Source organism: Hylobates moloch, unplaced genomic scaffold (genome assembly GCF_009828535.3).
Source record: "Hylobates moloch isolate HMO894 unplaced genomic scaffold, HMol_V3 SCAFFOLD_4, whole genome shotgun sequence".
Taxonomy (NCBI): domain Eukaryota; kingdom Metazoa; phylum Chordata; class Mammalia; order Primates; family Hylobatidae; genus Hylobates; species Hylobates moloch.
The window spans coordinates 97991787-98015767 of NW_026652279.1; the positions used below are offsets into that span (position 1 = coordinate 97991787).

The 23981-nt window shown below is 39.9% G+C and overlaps 2 pseudogenes; both read left to right on the forward strand.

Moving 5' to 3' along the window:
• Positions 1–11366: 11366 nt before the first annotated feature.
• LOC116467461 (ATP-dependent RNA helicase DDX39A-like) lies at positions 11367–18555 on the forward strand (annotated as a pseudogene).
• Positions 18556–18570: 15 nt separating this feature from the next.
• On the forward strand, positions 18571–22386 carry LOC116467462 (ferritin heavy chain-like; annotated as a pseudogene).
• The last annotated feature ends 1595 nt before the right edge of the window (positions 22387–23981 follow it).

The following is a 23981-nucleotide window of genomic DNA, read 5'->3' on the forward strand; positions in this document are numbered from 1 at the left end:
TATTATTCTACACAATCCCTCTCTGGAGTTTTGGTATTGTAGTTACATGTTGAGTTAATTTAAGAAGCTGCCGAATTGTTTGCCAGAGTGCCTGTCCCATTCTACTTTCCCACTAGCAATGTCTGCATGACTCATTTTCTCTGCATCCTCACCAGTATTTGGCAATGTCACAATTTTTTATTTTAGATGTTTTAATAGGTGTGTAGTGGAAAGGCAAAGGAGCTAGAAGGGCTAAAGCAATTTTGAAAAAGATAAACGAAATAAAAGGCATAAGGCTGCCTAGTTTCAAAATGTATTATTCAATGACAGTAATCAAGACTGTGTGGTATTGGCAGAGTTAGATACATAGACTAATGGAACAGAGGAGAGACCTCAGAAAGACTTACCCAGATATGCCTGACCGGTCTTCGACAAAGGTGCAAAAGCAATTCATTGGAGGAAAGATAGCCTTTCATCAAATGATGCTGGGACAGTCAAACATTCACAGACCCAAACTTCACACCTCATACAAAAAATTAGCTCTAACTAATCATTTCATTTGAAACTTTCCGAAAAAAATAGAAGAAAATCTTTGTGATCTAAGCTAGGCAAAGAATTCTTGGAGGAAAAACTGACAAATTAGACTGTTAAAATTAAAAAGTTTTGCTTTGCAAAGGATCCTTTAAGAGAGTGAAAAGACGAGTTACAGATTGGGAGAAAAAAATTGCAAACTAAAAATCTGACAAAGGACAGATGTCTATAACATATAAAGAAATCTCAAAACTGAACAGCAAAAACAGAAACAATTCCATTAGAAAATAGTGAAGACCAGGCATGGTGGCTCACCCTGTAATTCTAGAGCTTCGGGAGGCTGAGGCCAGAGAATCTCTTGAGACCTGGAGTTTGAGGCCACAGTGAGCCATGATTATATCACTGTACTCCAGCCTGAGCGACAGAGCAATATCCTGTCCAAAAAAACAAAGAAAGAAAGAGGAAAGGAAAGGAAAGGAAAGAAAGGAAGAAAGAGAAAAAGAAAGAAAGAAAGAAAGAAAAAGAAAGAAAAAAAGAAAAAGAAAAAAGAGAAGGAAGAGAGAGGAAGGAAGGAGTTAAAATACATTTACAGATAGCATATTAAAAAATGAAAAGATGTTGAACATCGTTAGTCATTAGGGAAATGCAAATTAAAGACATAATGAGGTGTCACTGCACACCTATTAAAATGGCTAAAATAAAATAATGACATCACCAAATGCTGGCAAGAATACAGGGAAACTGGGTCACTCAGACGTTGCTGGTGGGGATGTAAAATGGTATGGTCACTCTGGAAAATAGTTTGGCAGTTGCTTAAAAAGCTAAACATACAACTACAACTCAACACAGCAATTGCACTTCTGAGCATTTATTCTAGAGAAATGAAGACATGTATTCACACAAAATCCTATACCTAAATATTTATAGCAGATTTATTTATTTATTTATTTGAGATAGGATCTTGCTTTGTTGTCCAGGCTGGAGTGCAGTGGTGTGATCCTAGCTCACTATAGCCTCGAACTCCTGGCTTCAAAAGATCCTCCCACCTCAGCCTCCTGAGTATCTGAGACTACAGGTGTGCACCACTATACCTGGATTAATTTTTTAAATCTACTTTTTGGAGAGATGGCGTCTTCCTATGTTGCCCAGGCTGGTCTTGAACTCCTGGGCTCAAGTGATCTTGCTGCCTTGGCCTCCCAAAGTGCCAGGATTGCAGGTGTGAACCACCATGTCTGATCTACAGCAGTTTTATTCATAAAAGCTCAAATCTGGAAAAAAACCAGATGTCCTTCAATGGGTGAATGGCTAAACCCACTGGTGCATCCTTATCACGGAAGACTACCCAGTGGTAAAAAGGATTCATCCATTTATCTGGATGAACTGGCAGAGAATTATGCTCGGTGAAAAAGAACAATCAAAAAGGGTTATGTATTTTATATATACACATCACAAAGAAATTTCGCAGAATGCTTCTGTATAATTTTTTTGTGAAGTTATTTCCTTTTCCACTATAGGCCTCAAAGCGCTCCAAATATCCACTTGCAGTTTCTACAAAAAGAGTGTTTCAAAACTGCTCCATCAAAAGAAAAGTTCAACTCTCTAAGATGAATGCACACGTCACTAAGAAGTTTCTCAGAATGCTTCTATGTAGTTGTAATGCGAAGTTTTTCCTTTTCCCGCATTGGACGAAAAGCCCCCCATTATCCACTTGCAGAATCTAAAACAGACTGTTTCAAAACTGCTCAATCAAAAGAAAGGTTCAACTCTGTGAGATGAATGCACAGATCACAAAGAAGTTTCTCAGAATGCTTCTGTCTAGTTTTTATGTGAAGATATTTCCTTTTCCCACATTTATATATTTTGTCTATAAAATACAAATATATATTAAATACAAATATGTATTAACACCTGTAAAATATAAATATATATTAATATATATCTGAGATTCCATTTATATAAAATTCTTGAAATCACAAAACTCTAATATATTAGTGACCCTCAGGCATTAAAAAAGGGAAAGATAAAAGGAAGAGATCCCTGTGGTCCTGGACATATCCTGTATCTGGACTGTATCAATACCAATTTCCTAGTTGTGTTATTCTACTATAATTTTACCAGATGTTACCATTGAAGGAAATCGGGTAAAGGGTATCCGGGATCTCTCTCTATTAACTCTTTTTTTTTTTTTTCCTTAGAGGAAGTGTCTTGCTCTGTTGCCCAGGCTCCAGTGCAGTGCAGCCTTCGTAGCTCACTGCAGTCTCAACCTCTTAGGCTCAAGCCATCTTCCCACTTCAGCCTCCCAAGTGGCTGGGACTACAGGTACACGCCACAACTTCTGGCTAATTTTTGTATTTCTGTAGAGACGGAGGTCTCGTTGTGTTGCCCATTCTGGTCTCGAACTCCTGGGCTCAAGCAATCCACCTGTCTTGGACTCCAAATATGTTGGGATTACAGGTGTGAGCCACTGTGCCTGGCCTGTTAGGTTTTAAAGAACTTGGTGCATAAGGGTTATGGAATTATCAAAGATTGGAACAATTCAATTATAAGTCGGTTTTGTCTGCCCTAGAGGGGTTAAACTTTTTCTTTGGAATTTTTAGAACATCCCATATCTAATATCCATTACATGTTAATGCATTTCTCAAAAGGCGTAGGGTAGACTCTGTTTTATTGCTAACTAATGTGTGGGGGATAGACAAAAACTCCCAGTTTCCACAACATCCGAAAATTCAGCAGTGAGGGTTTTACTTACTGGGTAAAGCCTGTGAAAGCAGCCAACATCCCATTGCCCAGCACTGGAGAACCCAGTTAATCGCTGCCTGCGATGCTGGAGACAGTGAGGCCCTGAAGCTGCCCCGGAGTGTTCCTGGAAACCGCAGAGGCTGTGCAAAAACCACTCGATGCTTCCGTGTCGCCTCACCCCAGAATGGAGTCAGAAGTGCCTAAGGAAAGAAGCAACAGACCTGAAAGGAGCTTGCTGGGAGTTGGCCTTGCTGAGGGGACCCAGCCAGCCCTGCCGAGGATAAGGTAACAGGATCTCCAGGAACGGGGCCAGCCACCTGTGTCCACCAAAGCCCTGGTGTTGAGGATGCCCTGGTGTTAAGGATGCCCTCGGAAGACGGGGGTCACAGGGATGTGATTAACATGAACTTCCTGCCATTTACTGAAATTGGGGCCATGCCAGGAGATAAAAATCAAGTTATGTTATTTCAAAAAAAATTTTTTTATTTCTTCCAAACAAATGTTTATGCCCCAGACCTTGTACTTATTATATATGGGGACTTCTACAGAACAACGACAACAACAAAAATCTGCACCATGAACTCATGTAAAAACGAGACAGGAGGCCGGGCGCGGTGGCTCACACCTGTAATCCCAGCACTTTGGGAGGCCAAGGCGGGCAGATCACAAGGTCAGAAGATCAAGACCATCCTGGCTAACACAGTGAAACCCTGTCGCTACTAAAAATATTAAAAAATTAGCCGGGCGTGGTGGTGGGTGCCTGAGTCCCAGCTACTCGGGAGGCTGAGGCAGGAGAATGTTGTGAACCCGGGAGGCAGAGCTTGCAGTGAGCCGAGATCACGCCACTGCACTCCAGCCTGGGCGACGGAGCGAGACTCTGGCTAAAAAAACAAACAAACAAACAAACAAACAAACAAAAAACAAAAAAAAACAAAAACAAAAACAAAAAAACTGGAGACAGGAATTCTGGAGCTCTGGCCAGGACTTGGTGAGAGAATTGGTGTAAAGAGAGGAGTAGACTCTCTCCTGAGATTAAATCTGAATGGGGCTGGATTTGATGGTGTGTGGAATGCTTTCCATTTCCTGGTCAAAGCAAGAAAGTTTATTTTGTTCTTCTTGTTGCTGCTGTTTCAAGGCCCTTGTTTTGGATTCTGAGTTTCCCAGAGATATTCAGATGTCTCCCCATAGTCAGAAGTGTGGTGCTATCCAGCTTAGCTTAGTACACAGGACAAAGGGATTGCTTTTACCCATCCACTGATTTATCACAAACTTTGTAATCTAGAACACCTACAGAGACACTGCTTTGGAGAAAAGGTCTGGAAGGATAGATAGAACTCCAATATGAGGGAACACAACTGCTAAATTAATTAGAACTTAGAATTCTAATTCTAAATTAGAATTAAGAGTTGAAGAAACACCAGAATCTTTTAATTTTGTATTTAGGATCCTCAAGCATTTCTAGATAGTGCAGAAGCTAAAGATGCCAATGAGAAGCTAGTAAACCACTAAGGGGCCACTATTGGTGCACCAGGGGGCCACTAAGATGTGCCTCTTTTGGACCCCATTTCCCAGGTGCCTGGTGTCCAGTGGTGAACTACACATTGTAAGTTGTGTATCCGAATTGAGCTTGATTATTATTGCATTATAAAGCAAGACGCAGGAGTATTCTTGGTCACTTGAGGCTTGGGCTTTCATAAACATGCAGTTAAGAACAATATTGTCCTTGGTCCACTTTCTGTTATTTCTCTTATGTTGATGATTCTATAGAGGTAAAGAGCGTTTAGAAACTTTATGGAAGAAAATCGTGACTGTCTAAAACCAAGACTTCCCCAAATTTAACATTATTTCAAAATCTCTTGAGGGAGAATATAGCTATACATTTCTCAAGTATGAAAATACCCTTTATCTTTCCTTATTTACCAGTGTGGAGCCTTCATAAATGAACTGCTAACATTGACCTTGCTACTCAGCTTAATATTCTGCTTCAATTCTTGAGTCAATTGCTAACAGATAAATACATTTTATTGTCACAGACCAATGAATTTATTGTTAAACTCTTGAGTAAAAACAAGATTTTGTGTTTTGTTTTTATTTTTTCAACACAGCTTTTTTATTGGTAGTTGTGATAGCACTATTAGATATATAAAATATCTGTGCTTATGTTTCTCTTGTTTGAAAGCAGAATGAGTTTTTGAAAAACAGAAATAAACCCCTAAATTAAAGATAAAACCACTCAATTTAATGAGAGTTTAACCAAGGTAAAAAACCAGAAGATTGAATGCATTAAAAGTAACTTTAAAAGGAATAAAAAATATTCTTTCACATAGTTAGCTTTAAAAGAGAAACTATAACTGATGTTAACAAGGTTTCCTACGTCCGAAATACAACTCATTCCATTAATCCTATATATGTCTACATTTTGTCAAACACAGCTTACAATTACTAAGTCCAGGCAGTCATGGAGTTGAGCTATTGTCCGCTTCCTTGGTCTCCCTTGTAGTAGTCGGTAATTGTAAAACAGAAAATGCTTCTGTTGGCTGCGATTCTTATGAAGGAAGAGATTGTGAAGACAGCTGTATATAGCAGATGAATTGGTAACTTAATGAGACCAGAATGTTATAACAAGTTTAGAAGTGAACATTCCTGAGAGGAAAAGCAGCTCAAGTTTGTGATAGGAATCCCCCAATTAGTAATTTAAGCGGAGAAGCTCGGTTAATTACAGTATATTAATAAAACTATGAGGTAATCTTTAAATTCTGAACTCACTTTCGTGCAATATTATGGAAGAATGTGTCTTATCCTTCCTTGTGTGTTTTTATAGGAACTAGTTTGAACTAATCCTGTACAGAAAATCCACCTCCATCAGAAAAGTAAGGTTCTTTCTGTTGCTGAACGTATCAGATTTCCGACAATGAATCCATTGTTCAAGATAGAAAATATTTTCATAATAAACCTGCAAGAAGTATTCAAGATGTATAAACTTGTTCACATATACCAGAACAAAGTTATCTTTTATCAGTACTTCTGATGGCACTGTTACACATTTAAAATATCTGCATCATGCTTATACCATATTCATCTGTCTAATTATGTGTTGTAAGCAAATTTTAAAACAGCAATTGTCATTGTAAAAGCTGTGCACTTCATTTTCTAAGAGTGCTGTAGGAATTAAATCAGCCTAAAAACCTATGACCCGTGGATTATCCAGTAAAGTGCAAGAGAGAAGCAGAGAAATCTGGACCTGTCATTCCAATTAAAAAGGAATTTATAGTCCAAAGTAGCACTCATAATTTCAGAGAAAATATAAAAAAATAGGGCCAGGCAAATAGGCTCACTTGTTTTGTCCAGTTCTTCAGGGACAGTTCAGTTTAATGATCAGTTCATTTATTTATTCAGCACTTCTATCATGTAATCATTCATTCCTAAGTTACTTACTAATTCCTTGGGGGACAGTAATGAAGACAGTAGCGAGTAAAGAGTAGGCAAAACTGCCATAGAGTACCTTGAGTATTTTGGCAGAGGAAGCACAAGGAAGTGCCTTGTGCACTTCCACGGGAACTCGTGAATGGAATTAAGCCAATTCAGAAGGTCAGGGAGGGAGGTCTCTGAGGAAAACATGTTTAAGTATAAACGGATGAGATTGTTTCGCATTTGAAATGGAATCACTTATGGATTTCCATGTGAAATGTCTTGGTGTAAATCTGAAGATATTTATGTGACCAGAGTAAGTTAACAACCCACTTAGGCCAGATCCCTTGAGGGCGGGACCATGTGCTGTGTGTCTTTGTGTTTTTGGCACCCAGCAGTCTGCCAAGAGTGTGGTGCGCACACAGTACGTGGTATTGAAATAATTCATAAATAAAAGCAATGCCCAGTTTGTTGCTTTTGCAAAACATGCCAATTTAGGTAACACATATTTTCAATGATCAATAAAGTTGTTTTTTTTTTTTTTTTTTTTTGAGATTGAGTCTCTCTCTGTCGCCCAGGCCGGAGTGCAGTGGCGCGATATCGGCTCACTGCAAGCTCCACCTCCCAGGTTCATGCCTTTCTCCTGTCTCAGCCTCCCTAGTAGCTGGGACTACAGGTGCCCGCTGCCATGCCGAGTTAATTTTTTTTTTTTTTTTTTTTTTTAGTAGAGACGGGGTTTCACTGTGTTAGCCAGGATGGTCTCAATCTCCTGACCTCGTGATCTGCCCCTCTCAGCCTGCCAAAGTGCTGGGATTACAGGTGTGAGCCACTGCTCCCGGCCAAAAAGCATGATTTTTGAAAAATCTTATTTTTCAATTTTGTTTTGCACTGCATTTCTGATTTACTGGATTTGTTGAAACTTAACATGTCTGTAGACTGATTTGTATTTCCTCAAAGCTAAGTTGGATTTTGATATGAGCAGTTTTGCTACTAATATTGGGCAATATTGGCTTAATCTAGGCAAATACAACCGGACCTGGTTTCTGGAATTGCCTGGACTCCATTTTAAATCTGAAAGTTCTTCTATGCCTTTTTATAATCCTTTTCTTGAAGGTTATTTATTTTCATCATGATGCTTAATTCTTACTCAGAACTTGCTAAGTAGAAAAAAAATTTAAAATTTCTTTTACTTTATGAAAAAGTCAAATATTTCCACTTTTTATGTTTTCTTCTTATGTTTCCCCTTTTCTCTCCAATATTACCATCTGCTTGTTTTATTCCTGTTCCCAGTGATACCCGCAGTGAAATTTCCATCCACAGTCTCTGTTGATTTATGCTCGGCTGTGTTTATTTCTGGCATTGCTAACTTTCTTGATATGTCTGGGTCTTGGGCTTATTACACTAACTCTAGGTTCAGGTTTCCCTCTCACAACATTTACTCCACACCTACTTTGAACTTTTCTTAAGATGAGAGCTTAAATTACTAAATACGTTTCTTTCCCACTATAGATTTCAGGGCGGAAAAGAAGTGGTTACAGGGGAGAAAGAGAGTTCAAAATGTTCAAAAATGCCCAACTGTTTTCAAAACTTGGAAGTGAGGACAAGCGTTTTTCCTTAATTGAACTTCAGATAGATCAGTCACCCTAGCAGTGGTTACCCTGGGGCATGTTCCCAGCAAGGCTGGTTGGCATTTGAATTGGTGATGCACTTCTCTCCAAACCCCGATAGATACCTGATGTTTCAATGAGCTTCTGGATTGCAAACCTTGCAAATGTCCTTAGAAATCACAGAGTGTGCCTGGGTGAAAAGGAGAATCTGCTCATGTGTAGCCAATGTTTGTTTACAACAAAGGCCTGGGCTGGGAATTTTGGTAGTGGCCAACCACTCGTTTTGCAACAGATCACTGATGAAATTTGATTGTGTAACTTTCTTTCTCAATCCAGCTGTTAGTTTACATCCTGAAGGATAAGAATTGATCACTCTGCTAATTTTATCCTCCCTGCTATAACTGCAGATGTTATTCAGATTCATAGGCAACTGATTGTCCTAAAATTTTACAGAGTTAATTGTCTCCAGAGATGTCACCTACATACGTGGATATCATGGACAAGGTGCGGGTAATCACTGTTGAGACTCCTAGTCCAGGACTTTGCAGCAAGCAAGCATTTGCTATAGAAGAGCAGGTTGCCTTATGACTCAAGTGAACCCTGTGATTTATAAGGAAGATGACTTCTTTAACCACAGAATTCTTCACTTCAGGAATATTTACAATGCCTCCATGAAGTGGAAAAACTTCAGGTATTATTCCCATATACCTCAGTTCAAGAGAATATATGATTAAAGGATGTGGATAAGCTTCATACAATGCAGCAGTGGCCAAAACAGCAGCAGCAGCAGCAGCAGCAAAACTTTGACACTGGAAAAAGCTCGAAGTCTGCGGTTTTATTTTTGTTTAGTTAGAGATGGAATGCCACACAGTAAATCTATCAGTTCCAAGTGCCAAATTAATAGAAGTGTTAGTGTGGCATTGAATTAGCCAAATGAGAAGCAGGGAATTGACAAAGAAAATGAATTATCATGCATCTGCTTATCATTTCAATAAGGAGATGCAAGATGCAAGAAATAAATCACCTGGATGGAACAAGGGCCAGATGGTGAATATGCATGTGCACGCACATATGTATATGTCATCCTCTGACATGGAGACTTAGCGTAAGGCAGGACTGGGGTGCAGCGGGCCAGGAAATAAGCTTGCAGTTCTTCTCAGTGTCCTTGAGCTTGAGGTAGTACTGTTGCGGTGCGTGCAGCATGCGCTTGGTCTCGTCATCCACAGACACCTCCATGGGATCCTGCACAGACTCCCTGCACACAGGCCAGATCTCCTTGCTGGAAGTGTAGAGGCTGAGGTGGTGGCTACAGTGATGTTTTGTGAATAAAGAATGACCCAAAATGTGAAATGTTGTAATTAGTAGTCTTCATCTTTAGAGGATTTACTTCTAGCTACAGCTCTCCAAAACTGGAAGGAGGGAAGAGAGAAAGAGACTAAGATTTTTTCTTCCCTTGGCATACTTGGGTAAAATGACACATTCCAGATACACCAAGGGCCACCTATGTTGTTAGAATAGCATGTTCTCACTCATAGGTGGGAATTGAACAATGAGAACTCATGGACACAGGAAGGGGAACATCACACTCGGGGGACTGTTGTGGGGTGGGGGGAGGGGGGAGGGACAGCATTAGGAGATATACCTAATGCTAAATGACGAGTTAATGGGTGCAGCAAAACAACATGGCACATGGATACATATGTAACAAACCTGCACATTGTGCACATGTACCCTAAAACCTAAAGTATAATAATAAAAAAATTAAAAAAAAAAGAAAATAGAAAAAAAACAAAAACTTGCCAACAAAGAAAAGCCCAAGACCAGAAGGATTCACTGGAGAATTCTATTAAACATTTAAAAAGTTAAAAAAAAAAAAAAAAGAATAGCATCTACTTAAAGCCCATCTATTGTAGGATTGAAGCTTCTACTAATGCAAGTTACTTGTGAAATGGGATAACATCTTAGGCTATCTATATAGGCTTTGGGGTCTAAATTTTCTCCCTTCATTCCGTAAGTGGTGGTTTTACAGTCTACCATTTGCCTGAGTCAATTTCAAGATGTAGCAAGACACAGTCCCTTCCTTCACAGAATGAGTATACTATCCAGTGTAAAATACTTGTGATATAACTTGATAAATGCTATGGTGGACAAGCACAGACTTCTGTAGAATCACAATCTAACTCAGGATTTGGGAAATGATGAGGTAAGGAAACCACTCAGAGAAGATCACGTCTGACTCAGTCCCCTTGTGGATTCCTACTCTTCTTCCTGACTTTGAAATGTCAGAGCACTGTGGCACCCAATCTTTGGTTCTTTTCCCCTTTCTATCCTTATAACCCAAGGCTGAATGAAGACCTATCATTTTAAAGTACATTCATGCACCACACTCGCATCTCAGCTCTGCCATCGCCCTTGGTGTGGAGCCTCAGAGTTTCACCTGCTCACGTCCTCTGTAGGTGTCTGCAGGTAACCCAAATTAAGCCTGTGCCAAGCTGACCTTTGGTTTTGTTTGTTTTTTGTTCACATTCTTGTTCCTCCTCTTGTATTCCCAAGTTCACACCATTTACAGTGCTGCTTAGGCCAAAATGCCTAGAAAACACTCTTCACTCTTTGCCCTGCTTATGTTTTAAACAGATCACTTCTCACTATGTCCATCAGCACCACCCCAATTCAGACACCCAGTCCCCAGAGTGAAATACTTTAATAGTTTTTTAAAGGTCTGCCTGTGTGATGTTGTTGCCACAGGGTTCAAGCTTTGTCCTCCAACCCCTGCAGAGCTAGTAGCAAGATTCCATCTGCACCCTCTACTCATTGGTATGGCAATGACCTTGGGAATTGCATCCCCTCAATTCACAGCCAAAGTAGGAGGGCTTGCAGGATAGTTCCTGTTGACAGGGGCTAATTTCTGAGAAGTCTCGCCAGCTCCATCCCTGCCTAACTTCTCAATTTGGTTGTGTATTTCTTTTTAATTACCTGGTAATTCTTTTTTTTGAGGCGGAGTCTTGCTCTGTCGCCCAGGCTGGAGTGCAGTGACGCGATCTCGGCTCACTGCAAGCTCCACCGCCTGGGTTCACACCATTCTTCTGCCTCAGCCTCCCGAGTAGCTGGAACTACAGGTGCCCGCCACCAGGCCCAGCTAATTTTTTGTATTTTTAGTAGAGACGGGGTTTCACCACGTTAGCCAGGATGGTCTCCATCTCCTGACCTCGTGATCCACCCGCCTCAGCCTCCCAAAGTGGCGGGATTACAGGCGTGAGCCAGGTGCCTGGCCATTAGCTGTTAATTCTTATAATAGATATAAACAATTAGCAACTGCATCCCCTCGTGGCATGTGGAAGAGAACGAGGTACCAGGGCCCTGCCTCTCTCTGCTCTCAGCAACATGGCAGAACAGGATGCAGAAAATGAGCTTTTGGATTATGAAGAGCCCCAGGCTTCTCCAGGGAGCACTCTGGTTCCCCGTAAGAAAGATGTCAAGGGATCCTACGTTTCTGTTCACAGCTCTGGTTTCTGGGACTTTCTGCTGAAACTGGAGCTCCTGAGGTCCAGCATGAGTGCATTCTCCATGCCACCGTGGGCATGGATATCCTGTGCCAGGCCAAATCTGGGATGGGCAAGACGGCGGTCTTTGTGCTGGCCACTGTGCAGCAGATCGGGCCCATCAACTGACAGGTGACAGTCCTGATCGTGTGCCACACAGGGGAGCTGGCCTTCCAGATCAGCAAGGAGTATGAATGATCACTTCTCCAAGTAGATGCCCAGTGTCAAGGTGTCCATGTTTTTCGGAGGCCTCTTCATCAAGAAGAATGAAGAATTGTTGACGAACTGTCCTCATGTCATGGTGGGGACCCCAGGTTGGATCGTAGCACTTGTGCAGAACAGGAGCCTCAACCTGAAGAATGTGAAGCACTTTGTGCTGGATGAGATGCTGGGGTGGCTGGACATGTGGCGGGACATGTGGGAGGCCTCCCACCTGATGTTCCAGCAGAAGCAGTGAATCATGCTCAGTGCCACGCTGAGCAAGGAGATCTGGCCTGTGTGCAGGGAGTCCATGCAGGATCCCATGGAGGTGTTTGTGGATGACGAGACCAAGTGCGTGCTGCACGCACTGCAGCGGTACTACCTCAAGCTCAAGGACGCTGAGAAGAACCGCAAGCTTTTTGATCTCCTGGACATGCTGGAATTTAAACAGGTGGCAATCTTCATCAAGCTGGTGCAGCCCTGCATGTCCCCGGCCCAGCTCCTCATGGAGCAGAACTTCCTGGCCACGGCCCAGGAGGAATGCCTGTCATGCTATCAGCAGTCCAAGGATTTCCAGCAGTGGATCCTGGTGGACATCAATCTGTTTGTAGTCAGTTGCAACATCCACACGGATATGGAGGCTTGGGAAGATATTTGGCGTAAACCACTGGCTGCAGACATTTTTCTTTATTTATAAAATCTTCGACGGCCTCTGTGCAAATCTGTCGATAACTTCTCTTCTACTCTTTTGTCATCATCCACGCCATGATCCCATCCACTTCACTGGAGGAATTTACTGAGGCAGCCCCAAGCCTATATCTCAGCAGGTTTGCTCAGAGTCCCCGCGTTCACTTTCAATCACTTCCTAACCATTGTAGGAATTGAGTGATTCAACGTCGTCTTAACTATGGCATGCCTGAAGACTCGGACACCTACCTCCACCCAGTGGCCTGTGCAGATTGCTTTGGCACTAAAGGCCTGGCCATCACTTTTGTGTCTGAGGAGAATGATGCCAAAGTCCTCAATGACATCCAAGACCGGTTGGAAGTGAATGTGACAGAGCTTCTGGAGGAAAGCAACATCTCCACATATGGTGAACAGAGTCCCGACCATGGGCCTCGACGGCCTGGAGTGGTCCTGCTGGCCGTGTGTGGCTTCCTGTGTGCCAGGTGGGTCTCTCTTTTGACTGTCCAAAACCTGCAGATTTGTGTAAGAATATATTGTGGGAAAAAAAACCCAGATATTTTATAGACATCTCCCCCTTCCCTTTAGGATGTGAGGTTATAAGGGAGGTGATGAAAGTTTGTTTTGATTGTGCTAAGAAAGAAGCCAATCTTTTGGTTTACTCGAATTTACAAGAATGTTATATCATTTTTCCTTTTGAAATGGGTCTTTTTAATACAATGCAGGCACTTAATCCATGTCTACCAAAATGCCAAACATCTGGATGATAATAAAAATTTAGTAAAAAACAGATATTTCCAAATAACTGGATGTTTGATCTAAAATAAATCAAACAGCCTCATTTTTTTTTGCTGCATTTTTCACACTGAAATTGGATTTACTTGTTGGACCTGACTGTCAAAGCTTTTAAAAAAAAAATGAGTAACTGAAAATTAGGACAAAGCCCTCAGAAATGCAACGGGAGTGGCTCTAGGTGATGTGAGGAAAGCTTCAAGAAACATGTTTCCAGTTTTGGGAAGCTCTCTGCCAGTCCTCCAGGCTGAGAAAACTGAGTCAGCCATGGAGGTTTGAGAGGTTTACTCACCAGTTTTCTAAGCCTCCAACAGGTGCAGGATTACTCTCCCAGTTCTTACTGGAACACACAAAATATCTCCTTTAATCAGCGAGGAGAAAGCACCTACAAAGGGGCCTCAGTGGATGCCTGGAGGCTTCAGGGAACAAAAGGGTTTTGTTGTCCTAGGGATAGCATTATCCTTTGTTGTGTGTATTAATTAATATGGAGGGAAAGGCAGGACTACATTTGTTAAAACGGTTTGTGGTAAATAAGTCAGCCGTTGTGCTGAGTGATTTACAGTGGGCAGAAAGCACAGTGGCCTATGACTAATATCCAGGGCATGGTGTGATTAGATCATAAAATTTTATCGTATGGTTATTTATTTAGATTTCTATAAATTAAACAGGCATTTGACCTGAGTGGTATACAGATTTGTAGAAGAAAAAAGAAAAAGTACTTATTTTGTAGTGTTTGATCAAGGGCACAAATTTGATGACCATCTCCGTGAAATCTGAAGCAGCACAAATTGATTTCTTGCTTGCTCAACTGCGTATCTTATTTTTTGTTTGATTTTAGGAAATGGATCAAAGCACACACAATAGTTAATTGCTAATACACTTCTTAAATAAATATACTAAATGTTGTTGTTTGTTTAATTTGCTGTTGGGGCAGCAAAGATGATAAAACTTTTTCTGATCTTGCTTCTTTACTGTTTGACATCTACCAATACATTGTGAGAAACATTGTGGTGGTAGGTAAAATGGTTTTGTACAAAAGTCAGTTTTTTTCCTTATTGTAGATAAGCATCTCTAAGAAATATGATTATTTATACATACTATATACCAGAATTAACTGCCTGAATATTCAATCTTTGGGATTTTGTTGGTATCCTGGGAGCCCTAGCCCTTATTTTCTCTGGGCGAGTTAGCTCCAGGAGGCCAGGAGATGCTATTCCCAGCACCAAGGCTTCGTGTGGGGGTATGGCTGTCTGGGAGTTCAGTATAGGTCCCCAAATCATTCCCGTCAATCACTTGACAGCAAGAGGGAGACAGCTTCACTCCTGGTTGCCTTGAAGGTATCCTAGTCTGCCCTAAAGGCAAAACCTATTCTGACACCAGCCAGGTTGACCTAAGGCAGCCATCCTCACCCCTGAAGTGCTGCCAAAAACCACGGTGCACTCAGGAGAGCTTCACACTGCACCTCCACCTCTTCTTAATAAGCATCATCATTTCATAGTTACGAGATGCCATCTATTTACCCAGAAAGATGAATCTGATGACCATTCAGACCTTGCAACTCTGGCTGCTTTGAGGAAGAGTGCCCTCAGTTTCCCTGAGCTCAAGGTGTTCTATTGTGACTGAAAGTTAGCACTGAAGGAGAAGGATGCCAGTGTAAATGTTCCCTCATGCCCCTCCACTGCCTCCCTTCTGAGTCTGCAGTCTGCAATGTCCATTATACCACTCTGTATGTATTATACCACTCTGTTTGCCTTTGCCTACCCATAGCTTAGCTCTCACTTATGAGAACATATTGGTTTTTCTCTTACTCAGTTACTTCACTTAGAATAATGGCCTACAGCTCCATCTAAGTTGCTGCAAAAGACATTTTTTTCTTTTTTATGGCTGTGTAGTATTCCATGGTGTATATGTATCATATTTTCTTTATTCAGAAGTCAATTGATGTACACTTATGTTGGTTCCATGTCTTTGCAATTGTGTACTGTGCTGTAATGAACATATGCATGCAGGTGTTCTTTTGATATAACGATGTCTTTTTCTTTGGGTAGATACTCACTAGTAAGATTGCTAGATTGAATGGTAGATCTACTTTTAGTTCTTGGAGAAGAAAAACAATTTAGCTATAATGATTCAATATAATAGCCAAAGGAAAATCATGGTCCGGGAAAACGGAATGACCCTCAGTTTCCTTTTGTCCTCTGGCCTCCCAAAGGTGTTGCTTCTTGGGAAAATACAATCGCCACAGAGAATCAAACATCTAAACTTCCAGGAAGTCAAATAGTACTTTGTTAAATAAAGGACTTTCTTGCTCTAAGTAAATGTGGTATGAAAAAGCTAACCACCTTTCTTTGGAAGGGACTTTTGGAATTGACTTTGCTTTTATTAATTTGGGCTTGGGCTTGGGTTGAGGCAGCTAAAAGTAGTTGTTACTCTCAGTGCTGTTTCTACATGAAGCTTTAGTGGAAAAAAATTATGCATGAATTAAAACAACTGCAAAGGCATTTAAGGCAGGTGGTTTAAAACACAGACCAAGTGGCTTTGCAACAAACAGATTATTTCTGTATGCACGTGCAAAATGTTTGGTCACTCCATTGCTAGAAGTACAACAGTGTAGATGAAAAACATCAGTGTATGTGGGGAATCTGAAGACCACCTTCTTTGTTGGCTGTGGCTGAAGGCAGAAATAACTATAATCACTTTTTACTGCCTAAAGATTTTATATAAGCAAACTCAAGCCATAAGCCTTGAAAGTGGGATTGTTTTCTCAGCCTTTTCTCCAACTGCCCTGGACCACTGCTTCTTATGCTTTTTTGCCAAGTTTTCATAGGTTTGGGTAGTTTGGTCTTTGCAGTTCACCAGTTGGCATTAGGGAAACACCCTTTACTTTTTAGTGTGGTCTCTGTTGATTACGATTTTGGTGGCAAGGTTGGTGGCAAGGTAGAAAATGAGCGTGTATTAACAAATAATAAAAGCACATCTCTCAAGTTCATTTGCACTCTGAAGATGAGATTGTGAAAGGTTAAGCTGTCAAGTAAATGGGAATGCACTGAGATGGCTGGACCTTGTCCAACGGTACCTGTAGCAGCTGTCAACCTAATTAAGCCAGATGTGTGTTCAATGTAAACGGACCTCCCAAGAGGAATAATAACAGATTTCAGGCTCTGGAAAGAGACAAAAGATGGGGGAGGGGATGCGTATGAGAGGTGAGGCTAAGATCTATAGAATGTTTCTGATGTCAATGTCACTCCTACCTGGAAGACTGTTAGCTCATTAGTGTCACCTTGATTGAACTTGATTGAAACAGTTCTATGGGTGGGTGAGAAAAGTGGTTTAAGTGAAGTCTGGGTACATTTTCATAGTCAATAAACTGGTATTTGCTAAACTCTTTCATCTTCAACACATACACACATGCATGCACACACACACACACACACACACAAAACCTTAGCCTGACTTTAAATCCTTAGTAATTTAAAAAATGACATTTAAGCCATGCAAACTTTGACAGCCCTTCAAGGGAGTGTGTGAGCCATGAGCCAAGAAAAGGACACCAACAGGCTTTCAGATGCTCTCAGATTACATGCGATTCACAAATCAGGATGCACGTTGGTTATACTTTCTGCAACCCTACTGACTACTTAAAACAAACATTCTGTAAACCGTAAAATGTGAGGTACAATAGTGAGTGTTATGTTAAAAAAACACTATAACTTCCAGACAATTTTTTCCATTCATGCTATAAAATGTCATATCTCCAAAACAGAAGTGTTTGAGAGGCAGACCTTTAAGCTTAGCCAGGAAAATGCTTCTCAGAAAATTTTCCTTCATGTCGCTGAATTTAGTAACTACCTTGATGAAACCAGTTCTAAGTTGCTATGTCTCTAAGAAAATTATAAGAAACAGCCAACCCCTTTTGAGAACTTGGTAGCTGCTTAATACTTTGTTTATAGAGAAACTTCATTGATTTTGATTGATTGACATTAAATACTATTTATTAAACAAACATATATTTACTCTGGGCCAGACACTGTTTTGAGTACTTTAAGAAATTAATTTATTTCATGCTTATGGCAACCCTACAAAGTAGGTACCATTAATAATCCCATTTTACAAAACAACAGAGCCAAAAAAGATTAAGTGGCTTACTGAGGTCACACAGCTACATTCCTAATGTACAGAAATGTTGATGACCTAGTAGGATCCTCTCTTGTAGGAGGGACCAGAGTAAAGAATGTGATACAGATCTTTCCGGAATAGCATAGATTCAACTGCAAATGGCAAACTTCTATCTCAGTAGATGGAGTGGAAGTTTTTCTCAAGCAAGCTTATTTGGGAACAATCAGACAAGTGAGATTAGACCCCAGTGTGACATGCAACGCTTATGTGGCCCATAAGAGAATTGACAGTCAAGGCTGACTCTTAAATCTTGCTCAAATAAAGTGAGCATTATTTAATGCATCCACCTCAACTTTGACACTTAACTGTTCTTATTTGACAGAGTTAGTGATGGAGGAAATTCACTAAATCATTCATTCATTCTAGGTGCCAGGCACTGTGTTGACTTCTAGAACCACACATAGTACAGACCTTAAGGAACACAGAACCTATATAGTGGATTGAATAGCGTCCTTCCCAAATTCATATCTACCTGGAACCTCAGAATGTGACCTTATTTGGAAATAAAGTCTTTGCAGATATAATTAATTCAGATGAGGTCGAACTGGATTAGATGGGCTTCAAATTCAATGATTTGTGTTCTTTTAAGAGGAGACATTCACAGAGACAAAGACACACAGGGAAGAAGGCCGTGAAAGCAGAAATTGGAGTGATAGATTTGCAAACCAAGGAAAGCCTTGGAACAGAGGCATTATAACCCAAAAGGCATGGAACAGATTCTCTGTCAGAGTCTCCAGATGGAAAATGACCCTGCCAACACCCTGGCTTCAGACTTTTGGCCTCCAGAACTGTGAAAGAGTAAGTTCCTGTTGCTTTAAGCCACCCTGTTTGTGGTACTTAGCTATGGCAGCCCCAAGAAACGACAGGTTTGGGTACCAGGAAATGAGGTGCTGCTGTAACAAATGCTTAAAAATATGGAAGTCGTTTTGAGACTGATTAATGGGCAGAGGCTGGAAGAATTTTGGGGACCATGGTATAGAAAACCCAGATTGCCTCAAAGAAATGATTTGTGGCAATGTGGAGTGAAAAGCAATTCTGGTGAGAATTCAGATGGCTGTGAGGAACACGGTAGAGAAAGCTTACAGCATCTGAGATAAAACATGACAGCTTGGCAGAAATATGAATGTTAAACATGCTCCTGGTGAGGTCTCAGAAGGAAATGATGAACATATTATTAGGCACAGAAGGAAAAGCCAGCCTTGTGACAGGAAATTTAGCTTGATTTAAGATCATGAACCACGGGTCCTATCTCCTTTATTATTGCTAGTTATAGAAAAGATTGTACAGCAGAAATTTTTTGAACTAAATACTATGATATAATAAAATTATACATATTATCCTTTTTCAAATTTCAATCCTTCCCCCAAATCGTAAGAGACAAATCAGTTCAATGTTTGATGTTCCACATAAATGAATTTTAAGGTATTAAATGAGAAAGAAAAGCAGAGATCTGACTTTACACAATGTTGTTTAATCTCAGAGTTTTAGAATTGGAAGAAATCTTAGAAATCACCTAGATTATTCCTGGTAGGATGTTTTTATCCCCTTGATACCATCTCTATGAAATCATCAAATATTTTTAATTGTTTATACATTTTTTACTTCCTATATTAATTTATCTGTGACAGTACAATTCCAGTTATTAAAATGTTTTTCACTCATATGTTGACCAGTTGGGATTCTTTCCTCCATAATGGCCCAGGATGTCTCTTAAGCTTGTGTGTTACAGACTTCTAAATATTAGAAAATGTGTTACTTGACAAATCTTGTCTTCATTTCAGTCTTGTGAATTATTCTTCGCAAACAGTGTTTAAGAGCCTTTCACTATCCTAGTGACACTGTGTGCAATGTTATAATTGATGTTTCCTTTAATGTATGATGTTTAAAGCAGAGTACCAAAATTGAAGTAAGTCCTGATCACAACAGAACATAGCAGGATCTGCACATCTCTTGTTCTGGCACTCTACTTCTATTAATTCATATTAAAACTACATTTTACTAAACCAGCCAGTTCACATAGTTGCATCACATTGTAGTTTAAAGCAATTGATTTCACTCAGTGATATTTACACACATTCTCAAGGTGACAAAAAAATTGTCACAATGAAAAGTTTTGGGTATTATATAAATACACATGCCAGGTAAAATATAATATGGAAAAGATTTTTCTATAATATATTGTATATGTTAATCACTGATGAAATAGAACTATTTATATACCCAAAAGTATTTTCGCACATAGACTAAAGGGCAAAAAGTTTTCTCTATAAATCTGTGAAAAAATAAACTTTTAAATATAGATTGAGAGTATGAGATTTGTATTTTTAATTAAAAATTATATATTTCATATTGATAAATACAGCATGAAATGTTTTGGGGATGTGCAAAGATTACACATCTGACTTTTATAGATGGCCAAATATTAGCTACATTAAAAAAAACAAAAAAGCTGAATTTTTTAGATTTTATAGCAATATTGGTGACTGGTGATGAGGTATTCACAGGAAGCTATTGCATTTGAGATATGCTGCATGCCCTACTAAAAGCTAATGCCCACCTCAAATACCAGAACACCTGTAACAGATAAGAGTTTTCAACTTTTGGTAGTCAATTGCCACTTACTCTTGCCTAGTGGAAACAGTGTAGAAGCTTTGGTTCTATGGAATTAAAAAAAAATGCATCAACAACAGTAATAATTGCAACAATTATACAACATTTTTATTTATCAGCGATTCCTTGAAACTTCTGCTTCCATTCATTATGGAGTAGCTTACAGAGACCAATAAGCCAACTTGAAAACAAAGAGAAAAATTTGACTAAACCATTTGTTTGAATACAGCGGAGAGCTGCCAAAGCAACTAGAAATTGAAAGATGAGGGGTTTGCAGAAAAAAAAAAAGAAACTCAGAGACTTACAAGATCATTCTAAGAGTCACCCTCCTTTGGGCATTTTTTTTTTTTTTTTATACTATAGGTTTTAGGATACATGTGCACAATGTGCAGGTTTGTTACATATGTATCCATGTGCCATGTTGATTTCCTGCACCCATTAACTCGTCATTTAGCATTAGGTATCTCTCCTAATGCTGTCCCTCCCCCCTCCCCCAACCCCACAACAGTCCCCAGAGTGTGATGTTCCCCTTCCTGTGTCCATGAGTTCTCATTGTTCAATTCCCACCTATGAGTGAGAACATGCGGTGTTTGGTTTTTTGTCCTTGCGATAGTTTACTGAGAATGATGTTTTCCAGTTTCATCCATGTCCCTACAAAGGACATGAACTCATCATTTTTTATGGCTGCATAGTATTCCATGGTGTATATGTGCCACATTTTCTTAATCCAGTCTATCGTTGTTGGACATTTGGGTTGGTTCCAACTCTTTGCTATTGTGAATAGTGCTGCAATAAATATATGTGTGCATGTGTCTTTACAGCAGCATGATTTATAGTCCTTTGGGTATATACCCAGTAATGGGATGGCTGGGTCAAATGGTATTTCTAGTTCTAGATCCCTGAGGAATTGCCACACTGACTTCCACAATGGTTGAACTAGTTTACAGTCCCACCAGTAGTGTAAAAGTGTTCCTATTTCTCCACATCCTCTCCAGCACCTGTTGTTTCCTGATTTTTTAATGATGGCCATTCTAACTGGTGTGAGATGGTATCTCACTGTGGTTTTGATTTGCATTTCTCTGATGACCAGTGATGATGAGTATTTCTTCATGTGTTTTTTGGCTGCATAAATGTCTTCTTTTGAGAAGTGTCTGTTCATGTCCTTTGCCCACTTTTTGATGGGGTTGTTTGTTTTAATTGGTCCACAAATTAGAAGCCAAGGTTTTAAGTAGAGAAATACAAATAAGAAGCAGAGAGAGACGTTCTTCGCCAGTCGTCGGGGTTTCCTGCTTCAACAGTGCTTGGACGGAACCCGGCGCTCGTCCCCCACCCCGGCCGGCTGCCCATAGCCAGCCCTCCGTCACCTCTTCACAGCGCCCTCGGACTGCCCCAAGGCCCCAGCAGCCGCTCCAGCGCTGCGCAGCCACCACCGCCACCACCACCGCCACCGCCTCTCCTTAGTCGCCGCCGTGACGACCGCGTCCACCTCGCAGGTGCGCCAGAACTACCACCAGGACTCAGAGGCCGCCATCAACTGCCAGATCAACCTGGAGCTCTACGCCTCCTACGTTTACCTGTCCATGTCTTACTACTTTGATGGCGATGATGTGGCTTTGAAGAACTTTGCCAAATACTTTCTTCACCAATCTCGTGAGGAGAGGGAACATGCTGAGAAACTGATGAAGCTGCAGAACTAAGGAGGTGGCGGAATCTTCCTTCAGGATATCAAGAAACCAGACTGTGATGACTGGGAGAGCAGGTGGAATGTGATGGAGTGTGCATTACATTTGGAAAAAAATGTGAATCAGTCACTACTGGAACTGCACAAACTGGCCACTGACAAAAATGACCCCCATTTGTGTGACTTCATTGAGACACATTACCTGAATGAGCAGGTGAGAGCCATCAAAGAATTGGGTGATCACGTGACCAACTTGCGCAAGATGAGAGCACCCGAATCTGGCTTGGCAGAGTATCTCTTTGACAAGCACATCCTGAGAGACAGTGATAATGAAAGCTAAGCCTCAGGCTAATTTCCCCATAGCCGTGGGGTGACTTCCCTGGTCACCAAGGCAGTGCATGCATGTTGGGGTTGCCTTTACCTTTTCTATATGTTGTACCAAAACATCCCCTTAAGTTCTTTGATTTGTACCATTCCTTCAAATAAAGAAATTTGGTACCCCCCCCCCAAAAAAAAGAAGCAGAGAAATCAGCCGACTATTTATCTCACAGGACTAAAGAGGAATAAGCTAAAGTTTGTGACTTCAAAACAGCTGAGATGTGAAATAAGTTATTGAGAAAAGAGAGATAAAGAATTAGGACATTTTTTTCTCCCCTAGAGGCGTTTGCTGAATTCTAAAGAGTGATAAGAAGCTCATCAGAAAGCCACTGAAAAACATAATGGAATTTTCTGGAAATATTTAGAGACAATAAACATACTCAAGAACCGTGACGGAAGAAACCTCAGGATTTCAGGTCGACCAACTGGAGGGCAGTGTCCTAGGAATGAGTGTAAACTACAAGGAGACAGAGCCTTAAACACATTCTAACCTAGCTTAAGTTAGCCTTGTCCTAATTAGATTAAGATGATATGCCTTGACTGAATCTCACTATCAGAGGACATGTGGCAACCTTTCTGGGGGAGGAGAACAATCCAGAGTCTCCCTGATTTTTCATATATAATATTTAATACTCAAGAAAAAATTAGCAAACTTCTTACCAATGATCCAGTTAATAGAAGGATGAAAAACAGATACAAAAATAACCAAGATTAGTATGCTCCATAATGTAGAATTCAGGAAATAATAATAAAAATCTTAGAATTGAAAAATGTAATAATGGAAATTAAGAAGTTAAAAGATGAGCTCACAGTAGCTAGGATGTAGTAGAAGAGGGAATTGGTGAACTGAAAAATAAATCACTGAAAAATTTCCAGACTAAAAAATGACTGGAAAATAAAAAGAAAAAAACTAAAAAAAAAAAAAAAAAAGGGATATGGCTAACAAAAATTAAAATAATTATTCTCATTAGATTTGTTTTAGACAAAATAAAAATAAGAGTCATTCACGAAAATGACAAAACATGATGGAAACATGAAAATTAAGAGGGAATGAAGAGTAAGAGAAGATGTAAACGTGAGAAACTATAAACTAATATTTACTATAAAACAATAAAAATGTAATCTGATATGATGATTTAAATATATGAACAACTAACATTAACACCAAAAATGAGGTGTTAAATGCAGCTACAAGGTTTTCTGAGTTCTAAAGAGTTGTGTGGGAAGCAAAATTATTGATATACATTTGTATATTATAAATAATATAACTAAATATAGATTAGTAAAATAACTGATGCATTGAACTATAATAAACAAAAATTATGTTTTAATCTTTGGGGAAATCACTGAAAATAGTAAAAATAATGCAAGTCAATGTTGAAAAATATTCAATGTCAATATCAATATTGAGCAATTAAACAAGAAATAATAATATATCCACAGTGGAGTACCGCTTAGCCTTTAAAACAATTGAAATCTTGTAATTTGCAACAACATGAATGAACCTGGAGGACATTATGTTAACTGAAATAAGCCAGAAAGAAAGACAAATACCACATGATATCACTTTTATGTGGAATTTTTAAAAGTTGAACTAACAGAAGCAGAGAGTAAAATGGTGGACATCGAGGGCTGGGGGCAGAAGTGTTTGGGCAG